The sequence below is a fragment of the Anser brachyrhynchus genome (assembly GCF_964034855.1).
Source record: "Anser brachyrhynchus genome assembly, chromosome: 27".
Taxonomy (NCBI): domain Eukaryota; kingdom Metazoa; phylum Chordata; class Aves; order Anseriformes; family Anatidae; genus Anser; species Anser brachyrhynchus.
In genome coordinates, this window is record NC_137720.1 from 6717638 (window position 1) to 6727213 (window position 9576).

The window sequence follows — 9576 nt, forward strand, 5'->3', positions numbered from 1 at the left end:
TCCGTTCCAGGTGGAGGGGTTTGGGGCTCCTCCGGCCATGGGTCCTGTTGACCAGGCATTCCCTCAGCTGCTGCTGCAGAGGGCTGGGCCTGACTCTGCCCCGGTGCATGGGAAAATACATTTCCTGGAACCCGTGATTGCTGTTGGCTCCCAAACCGCTGAAGTTTCTGGAGCCTAAGTTGCATCCTTGCGTGCTTTTTGCATCCAGTTTGCATCTTGCCTTGTCCAGGGGTGTCCATTCCTCTGTGCACCCCTGTGGATCATGCATTGGCGTTACCTGCCCACATAGCACAGGGTCCTGGCCATACCTGGACACAACCAAAAAGCAGCCCCAGCCAGGTGCAGATCAGAGGCTGCTGGATGCAGGCATAGCCACTGGGTCTGTCCAAAGGGCTGTTAGGGCTGCGAGCATCATCTACTGCCTTCAATGAAGGCTTCCAAGCTGCTGTTTCAAGCCCCTGCCTGCTTATCCTGCAGGATTTGAAAAAACTGCAGATACTTCCCTTTCTGTTTCTTTCTCCAGCCCATGCAGGCAGCATCGCCTTCCATGCCACAAAACTTGCCAAGCAAAGGCAGCACTGGGGCATTGCCCTAGACGGGGACCCAGCACACAGGAGTGGGGCAAGCATCAGCCAGGGCATTTCCCATCCACCCCAGCATCTCAAACCCTCCTGCCAGTGGCTTGAGATGCTGAGCCTTTCCCCCGAGCTTCCTTCCAGCTGGTGCAACCAGGACAGGCTTCCACACTCTGCTGGTGAATCTGTGCTGAGCCCTTTCAGCAGCACCCTGGCAGTCAAGCACACAAAGTCAGGGTCTCCCAGAGGTGCTGCTCAGGAAAAAAAAAAAAAAAAGAAAAAAAAAAGTAAAGGACACAACTACCTTTTTAGGTGCTGGATAAACCAGCCCTGGAAAATCTCCCCCCAAATGTAGGGAAAAGGATCTCAATGCACAGAGTTAGACGTGGCCCCTCGGGGCTATTTCTCCCAAGCAGCCCCGGGCTACTTGTGCCATGTTGGAGCTGATTTCTGTTTTGGTGTGATTTCCCGACCTCCTTCCCATGGCCTTGGGAAATGGATATGTCTGAGCCTAGCAGCAGCCAAGCCCAGTGGTGAGTCCACTCACCGCAGCAGTGGCCAGGACAGACCCACAGCTTTCCAAGCTGTGCTGTGGGCTGAGCATCTTCTCCCATGTGTGAGGGGAAATTATTCACCAGGGCACAAGTTCATAGTCCAGGCTGGATGCAGAAGTTGCTGTTTCAAGCAAGTGTTTTGATTTTTGGAAATCTGAAGTGAGAAGCAGCTCGAGTTTTTGGAACTTTTTTAGTGGGCAATTTGAGAAGAACAATAGAAACAAAACACTGGTAGGGAAACCCATCTTCATCCATTTGATATACGTCAGATGCCAAAAGGAGATACTTTCCTGGCAGTTGGCATGGTGAGACATCCCGTTTGCCTGTAGTGGGTTTACGTGGCAAGGTTTTGGTAGCGGGGTCCATAGGGGTGGCTTCTGTGAGAAGAATCCAGAAGCTGCCCCATGTTAGATAAGGGCCCCGCCGCTGGCCAAAGCTGGGCCAATAAGCGATGTTGTTTCTGCTTCTGTGAGAGTGTATTTAAGGAAGAAAAGATGCTGCCACACAGCAGCTGACAGAGGGGAGAGTGAGAAGCAGGCCCGCAGCCCCCAGGCCAGTGCAGCAGGAGGCAGGAGGTGCTCTAGGCTCACAGCAGCAGTTCCCCTGCGGCCTGGGGAGAGGCCCCTGGTGGAGCAGGCTGTCCCCCTGCAGCCCACGGGTCCCACACGGAGCAGATCTCCACGCTGCAGCCCGTGGAGGAGCCCCCGCTGGAGCAGGTGGATGTGGCCTGGAGGAGGCTGCGGCCCATGGAGAGCCCCCGCAGGGGGGGGGAGCATCTCTTCTTATTGCAGTCTGAAGCTAATGTAACCTGCTCTTGAATCTCACCCACTCTGCATTTAATTCATCCCAATCGAATGGATGCTCCTTCCCCTTTTTTGGGTTTTAAGTGACCACTTGGCAGCAATGGATTTCAGCCTGTCAGAAATATCTATGAATTATTTGTCCTTACGGTTTAATTTGAGTGGACTGGATGCAACTAATATTTCCTCTTGTGTCTTCAGTGTTTCTTGCATACGCTCCAATAAAGCAGATTGCAATGGCTGATCATTTCCAATGGAAGATTTGCAAAACATTCAAACCCATTAAAAAAAGATCACAGCCAAGAGTAACTACTTTATTTAAGTCTTGGGAAAGAAATAAAGGCTGTAAATGCTGAAAGCACAGAGCGTATCTGCCTGGGATCAGGCACAAACTCAAGAGCATCCAAAAATCCTGTATCAGCACAAGCTGTGGTATACAGCCTCAAGCCAAGCACCATTTTATCTGGAGATAAATGGGAACCTTGTCAACCAGGTGATTCTTCTGCATCCTATGGGTGATGAACTAAAATAAAAGGAGTGGCTTAATGTAGGTAGGAGCTTTGCACAGGTGTCAGCTCCGTTACATTTCCATGATATTATTAATGCCATACAGACCTTTATAAGCAAAATAAAACTAAAAGCAGTCACTCACCTGCAGCCAAGTTCAGGCAGCCTAAATTACAGTTCTTCCTCCAGCAATAGAAGATCCTATGGGTGATTACGGATGTGGTCGGTGTCTGTGCGGCTCTGACATGCAGGTAAGGATTAGAAAGAGTTTGTCTCAGGAAAGACTCAGATTCAGAAACCCTATACCCTCGTGAAACCCTATCTTGCCTTGCTGTCCTTGGCTTTAAAGGAAACCCGGGGAAGAAACATGGCACTGCAAGCAGGGCTGTGCTGACAGCCCTGGCACATCTTCACAGGTAATGATTGCCGCAAATGAAGCAAAACACCTCTGCAACTGACCCCAAGAGGGGTGTACCCCCGAGAGCTCAGCCCCCGTGCTGGTCACCCAGCCGATTGCTTCAGTACTTTGAAGTAGTTGCTCCACGGATATCACATGCACAGGGAGAGGGATTCCCCTTGCCACTAAGAACTTCATACTTGGGGATCTAGAAGCAATGCTTGTTTCAAGAAGCAACATTCACATTTTAAGACTAAAGGACTCTAAAGAGTTTTACCTGCCCAGGTGTGGTCTGTAGCTCAGTCCTACCAAGGCATGTCGCCACCTTGACGGGAGCTGTGTGGCTCCAGGCTTGGGTGCTGGCCTCACTGCTGCTGTCCTGTGCAATGCCCACGGGATACCAGGTGCATACTTGGGGGACCAGTTGAACTGTGGCACTTCCATGGCCCAGGGAGCCTTTCAAGGGGGTTCCCAGGTGGCACCAAACATCCCTCACTACAAGAAAATGCAAAAAAAAGCAGCCATGCACTCAGCTCTGAGCAGCAGCATTAGGCAACGTCAGGGAAGACGTGATGTGTCCCAGATCACAGAAGTGTCTTCCCATTAGTACAGACCCACCTTATTCCCTGAACCATGAAGAAACAGGCAGAGGAGGCCTTGGCTGCTCTAATGGGTCCTTCCAAGCCTACTGTATGGTGTCCTGGTCACCACCCTGTAAATGTGTCTCTAAGTGCATTTTCTCCCAAGAATACATGGGAAGGGTTAAACCCACCTCTTGTCCATCTTCAAGCTTGGCAAGGAGGATGGGAGGAAGGCACACACTGGAGGCTGTACTCACTCAGCTCAGCAGGCTAGCTGTGAGTTTGCTGACCAAGATGGATGGGTCTTCTCCTCGCTACATTCAGCTGACCTGCATCTTGGTATCAAGTATCACAACCAGTCCTGCAGTAATCATGGACAGCAAAAGGTGGAAGGGAAGGTCCATTGCTCGACCAGGCCATCAGCTTGGCCATTCTGCTTTAACACAGCTCACAAGGAGGGCCCAAAGACCTCCCTCAATCTTTGGACACTACCTAAAGCAATACATGCGCAGTGTCCCTAGGAGATATTCCCACCTCACAGGTATTTCCTGGAGGTTACAGTTACGGTGCAGCAATGGGGAATCACATTAATTACTTGTTCAGCTGAATGGTAGTAACGAAGGTGCAGTGCCGGGTGAGGGACATATCAAGAATCATGTTAGCATGGCAAGTGGCATAGGAACGCCCAGAAAGGGTGATGCTCTGCAGAAAGGCCTGAAGTTGTTACAAGGACGTCGAGAGACTTGATACAAAAGGCCAGCTTATTAATAGCTAATAGGTAAATAAATTATGTACCCACTTGGGTGGATTGTGTTTCTTCCTCCTTGCTGCACCCTGCTGTCTCCATCACCACCTTTCTCCCTGGTTTCTGTCCTGCTTGGTTCTTTCTTCTCCTTTATTTTCGTGCTTTGCAGGACTTGCATGTGTTTGCTTTGAAAACTTCAAAGCTGTAGCAGCGAACCCGGCCTCTCTCCTGCATCTCGCCTGTCCATATCTATCCAGACCAGGACACGACACCACCGGCCCTGCTGAGGCTCCCTGAAGAGGGCCAGACACCCCCATCACCCCAGGGCTGCTCCTGCTTGCAAGGCCCCGTTGATGCCCTGGAAACACCAAGGCTGAAAGAAGAGCTCCGGCAGCAAAACAAAAGCTTCTGGCAGAGGCTTTCTCTGTGTCCCTTTGTGGGATATGGCCCAGCCTGTCTGCCATCTGCCCAGCCCCGGCAGGAGCAGTCCAAGCTCTGCCGTGCCTCCAGCCAAGCACCAGCAGCTCTGCACCCTACAGGCTCCAGCAGGTCCCTGGCAGGCAGAGGGGAGAGCACAAGGCTGGGCAGCGCTGCAGGGGGAGAGAAGAGGCACGCACTGTACCCACCTGGAGGGGGCTGCATGCACGTGGGAGTTACAGACCCCAGCACCCCAAAAACCCCAAGCAGGAGGCTGGAACGTTGAGTCCAACGTAGTACATAAAAGCAGGTTTGGGTTCTGTGTTGCCTGCATGACTCCACCACAGTTTCCTTCTGGTTGAGGGCGGGAAGCTGATACCTGCCAACACCTCAACTACCATCCTTCCGCCATGCCCAGACTGCAAACACCGCTCACAAGCCCACATGCAGCAGTTCTGGGGGAGCTCACAGCCTGCTGGAGCCTGCGTGCCAGCACGGTGTGCTCAGCCTGCCGCAGGCCCGTGTGGGGTACAGCAGCGCGTCTTCTGGAGCACCTTGGAGCCTGCCGCGCAGACCCTGAGCTTTGGGGCTGGCTCCCACCTGGAGGAGCATAGGAAAGAAGGGGTGTTCATACAGGTAAACCCTTCAGAAGCAAGCTCCCACCCACGCATCACTGGGCATTGCAGCATTTCTGGTGGTGATACAAAGCCATGTTCTCAGGTGAGCTGGGGATCTCGGCCATGTCCATGGTAAATTCCCATCCCCAGCACACAGCAGATGTGAGGAGCATTCAAAGAAAAGCCCAGAGGAGAATGCCAGGCCCCGTGCTCTCTCTTCACCCCCAGGAACAGCCCCAGTGCCTAAGCCCCCATTTCCCAGATGCTGCCCCTTTACTACTCTTTCGTGATCACTTTCTCTGCTTGCTCTGTTCTCAGACGCTGTGCTATGCTATCCCTCTGCCTGGGCAGCATTTAGCAATCCGATCACCATCTCCTCCTCCAGGAGGGCTATGAGCGCTGTCACGAATTGCTCCAGACCCCACTCTGACCCCGATGATGTTCCACCCCGTGGGTCTGCATTGCCCAATTCGACACTGCCCCGTTAACAGGCAGGCTCCTGTTCCCTGCCTATTACCTTCTCGTTGGGTTTGCATAACCCTAACTCACGTCATGGCAGCTCCTGACCACCGAAATCAGGCTATTCTGTATCAGTAACAGGAAACTCTCTGCACCACCCCTGACCTGAGCACACATCTGCTCTCACTGCCGCTTCCTCCCTGGGGAGAGCGAAGTCTCACCCTGACACCCATGAAGGAGGACACTGAAGCAACCATCTCCAACCCTTATTTAATTCCCACAATTGCCTTCTCCATGAAGGGGCCATTGCTTACCCATTTTGTATCATGTAAAGGCTGAGGAATCAGCAGCAAAGGGAGGAGGAGCTGTGCTCACTCACCTTGTCTCTGCCGCCGGACCTGTGCAAGGGTGTGGACATGGCTGTCTCGTGTTTAGTACATTTTGGGACCTCTGGCAGGCAAAGGAGAGGGAGATTTTTTTAAATTTTTTTTCAGAAAATCAGGGACAAAAGGAGATGGATGGCAAACAAAAATCTGTAATGGAGAAGAGAGGGTAGTAATTCAGTTGGTGCCCCTGCAAACTAGGGAAGGAGAGATAGAGGAGCAAAGGGGAAAGTCTGAAACAGGGACCTTTGCTAGAGCCTTTCTTCTCCTTGTACATGGTCAAGACAGCAAGGAAGAAGGTGAGGAGATGGCTCTGATGCCCTGGCTGTAACTGACCTCACTGGAGCCGTGGTGGAGAGAAGGCTCCCTCCCGCAACAAGGTGCAGGACACAAGCATAAGGCAACATCCACCTGAGGTGATGTTCCTGCCATACAGAGAGTTGTTAGGCCAAGCATGACATTATTGCGTTGTCTCAAAACTTGGCCCAAGGCAAGGTCATGAACAGGGAAACTGAGGCACGGAGCATGCAAGGAAGCTGAGCTGCAAAATCAGCCCTCCGGCGCTTTGCAGGGAGCAAGGGAGGTGCAGGTGTGCTGCCTTCAACCCTCTTCCAACACAGGCAGCAAACTGGGGGAGCAGCTCTGCCCACTGCGGCCACTGCTCTGCCAGCACTATCAGGCAGCTCCCGGCAAGCTGAGACGTGGCAGCAAAGACTTCCTGAAAACTCCCAATGCTGGAGAAGCAACAAAAAGCTCCATCTGGCCAGGGGAATAACAAGATGACTGGCTGCAGCAAAGAAGCAGCAAAATCTGCCCTCAGGCTCCAGACCCCAGTGCAAGCACTGGGTCAGACACCAATGGGTCGCTTCACGGGAGATCTGTGCCTCCCAGGCTTGCCCTTTCCAGATCAGTTTGGATGGTTTTAGGCTTTGTTATTTTTCAGAGAAGGATTCATGCAGTGCTGACTGCTTCTGGTATTTTGCATGGCTCTATCCCTCCTTCACTAACTTTTTGAAGGCAACCTCTCCACAAAAAGCTCTCTCCACCCACCCAAAAGCTTCATTCATGGCTTTTAGGCACCAAACCTGGGGTATCTTGATATGCTGCTTCTCACTCATCTTTTCCTGGTTTTAATTGCTGCTTCCAAATAAAGTTTCTGCAGCAGCTGAAGCCCGTAACGTCAAAGTGCTTGCTGGTGTCTCCAAAGCAGCAATTTTTGTTTGCTCTGTGGTTACTGGGTCTTGCTGGCTAAGGACAGCTCTGAAAAGCGACCAAGGAAATTAAAGTTACTGTCAGTAAGCTTAAATTTAACTCACAGGCGAATTCGCACTCCTCCTGGAGGAACTTTAAAGGGCCCTAAAACGAGAAAGATCAAAATCCCTTGCACCCAGAACGAAATCCAACAGCGCCCCTGTCTGGGGGATGGAAATACAGCAGCTTCGTCCCAGTCGTTTCATTTCCACGGTTCTGCCTCCTCACGGTTAAAACCACCCATTTCAATGCACACAGCAGGTGTGACATGGGGCTGAGGATATTCTCAGCCATGAAAACCCATCCCACTTCCAGCAGGGTGCATGGATGAGCCCCTCAGCTCTAACAGACTTGGGCTGCTGGGGGTGAGCAGGGTTGCACTACGAGGCAGCTGTTCCATATTCTGGAACTCAAGTCTTTACATAGTCCCCTAAAGACTGCTCACCCTCATGATGAAAAGCCAGGTTATCGCATAAGCAGTGTTTTGCCACCTATGAAATGGTGACAAGCTGCCAAGGTCTGCATTGGCCTGAATGCTGCAGGCACCGGAAGGATCCCATCTCCCCTCTCTTGGCCCCCTCCACTTGCTCACCTGCTCCAAAACCACTCACTGGTCTGCCAGTTCACAGATCACACAGGCTCAGCAGAGGGCTCTCACACTCTAAAACCTGGTTTCAGCGAAGCTCCCCGCCATGGCAGATCAGCAGTGCCCTGTCACATCCCCCTCCACAAGCCCCCTCCACCACTTTGTGCAACCACGCAGCAGTGACGGGAGAAGAGCTGACAGCAAAGCGACAGCACCTTTGCTCATATTCATCCATCCTCTCCTTTTTCTCCTCCAGACTGAGTTTAGAAAGCTGCCATGGATCATCCATAGGTGCAAACTTACCTCAATTCAGCTCCTGGAAATTAAGGCACAAATGCCCTCTGCGGAAAGGAAAGGACTCAGCACCATGACACACGCCCTGGGCAGGACATTACACTATGGGAACACTTGGATGCTGATACGCTCATCAGCCCAACGGCCTTTACACCACACAGCCTTCCACAGGTGAAATGTCAGAAACGGACATTTGATGGATCCTTGGGGGCTGCTTTCTCATTGCTGCCCCAAAGGGTCCTCCCCAGCCCCCTCCAGCCCTCCTCCGACATCCACCGGCTCTCGCTGGCACCCTGTCACTCTGACAACGTATGCCCTGAAACGAGTCTGTGAAATGGGATGGCGTAAAGCAGAACAGGCTGGCGTAAAGCAGAACAGAGCAGAGAACCCCACCTCCCACCCCACCCCTGCCATTTACCCAGCCTCTGCCCCCTCCCTGGATGCTGCAGGGGAGGACGACACAGACAAAGCTGCCAGAATCCTGTCACAACATCCCCAGCATTGCTGTCTGGGAAACACAGCTCCGCACCCTTAAACATTCACTCTAGGCTTTGTTGCTGTCTGATGCAGCCTCAGCTCCCGTCTAAGCTCTTCCTAGCCCTGCTCACCTGCTTTAACCCCAGAGCAGGCCTGGCCATGCCCCACGGGGACCAGTAGTCCCAGGGGCGCCCCCAGGCTGGTTTCTCTCTGGCCAAGGCCCTTTTCTAACCTCAGGCAGGTGGAGCTGCTCACCAGATTATTGGCCTCACTCCTCTGGTGCCCAAACAGCCCACAGCTTTGGAAGGCTGCATCTCCTTTTGTGATGCTAATTTGCAGGTTTTCCTGTTGATTGGGAGCAGATGTACTAGCTGGGCTGAAAATCTGGGTGAAAATCTAGAAACTGAGCAGGGAATAGGAAGGAAAAGGCCATTGATGGTGAGGAACACCCGTGACAGTGGGCACCCCATTAGAACCAAGCTCCACCACTGGCTGCATCCTCCTCCTTCCCTATGCCCCTACTAAGAGGGTGAAAAGGAGTAGTGAAGATACCAGACCATCACTGGAAGGTGATGGACTGTAATCTGAGGGTTACTACATCTTTCCAGGCTCACAGATCTCATGCAGGGTCAAATTCATGCTGAGCCAGCCAGGGCTCTGCAGTTCAGCAGTGCCAGCAGTGCACGTCCCTGGAGCTGTGACGTGGGAAGGGTCTGCAGGCACTGTCCCCATTCCCACGTTCTTCTGTGGGCAGTCCGTGTTGGTCACTTCTGACAATAGGATCCTGGGAGAGATGAGCCTCTCTCTGCGCCCATAAAACTGCATATGTGCTACAACCTGCCGAACAAATCCCAGCTGGCTGCAGGTCCCAGCTCCCAGCAGGACACAGCTCTGCTGCTGTGCACTGGGAGCCTGAGGAGGGGCTGAAACTGG

At 52.6% G+C, this 9576-nt stretch overlaps 1 long non-coding RNA gene across 9 annotated transcripts; it reads right to left on the reverse strand.

The window, feature by feature from the left end:
* Positions 1–496: 496 nt before the first annotated feature.
* On the reverse strand, positions 497–8929 carry LOC308183255. Of its 9 annotated transcripts, XR_013942370.1 has the most exons (10): positions 8775–8927; positions 8088–8213; positions 7121–7295; positions 6032–6185; positions 4214–5176; positions 3672–3775; positions 3452–3545; positions 3111–3328; positions 2582–2676; positions 2223–2452 (listed from the first exon to the last, which is right to left on the reverse strand). It is a non-coding gene; the product is annotated as an uncharacterized lncRNA (long non-coding RNA). The 9 variants fall into 9 exon arrangements; XR_013942368.1 differs by adding an exon at positions 6282–6460 and having other exon boundaries at positions 3452–5176; positions 8775–8929; XR_013942371.1 differs by having other exon boundaries at positions 3452–3775.
* Between the last annotated feature and the right edge of the window lie 647 nt (positions 8930–9576).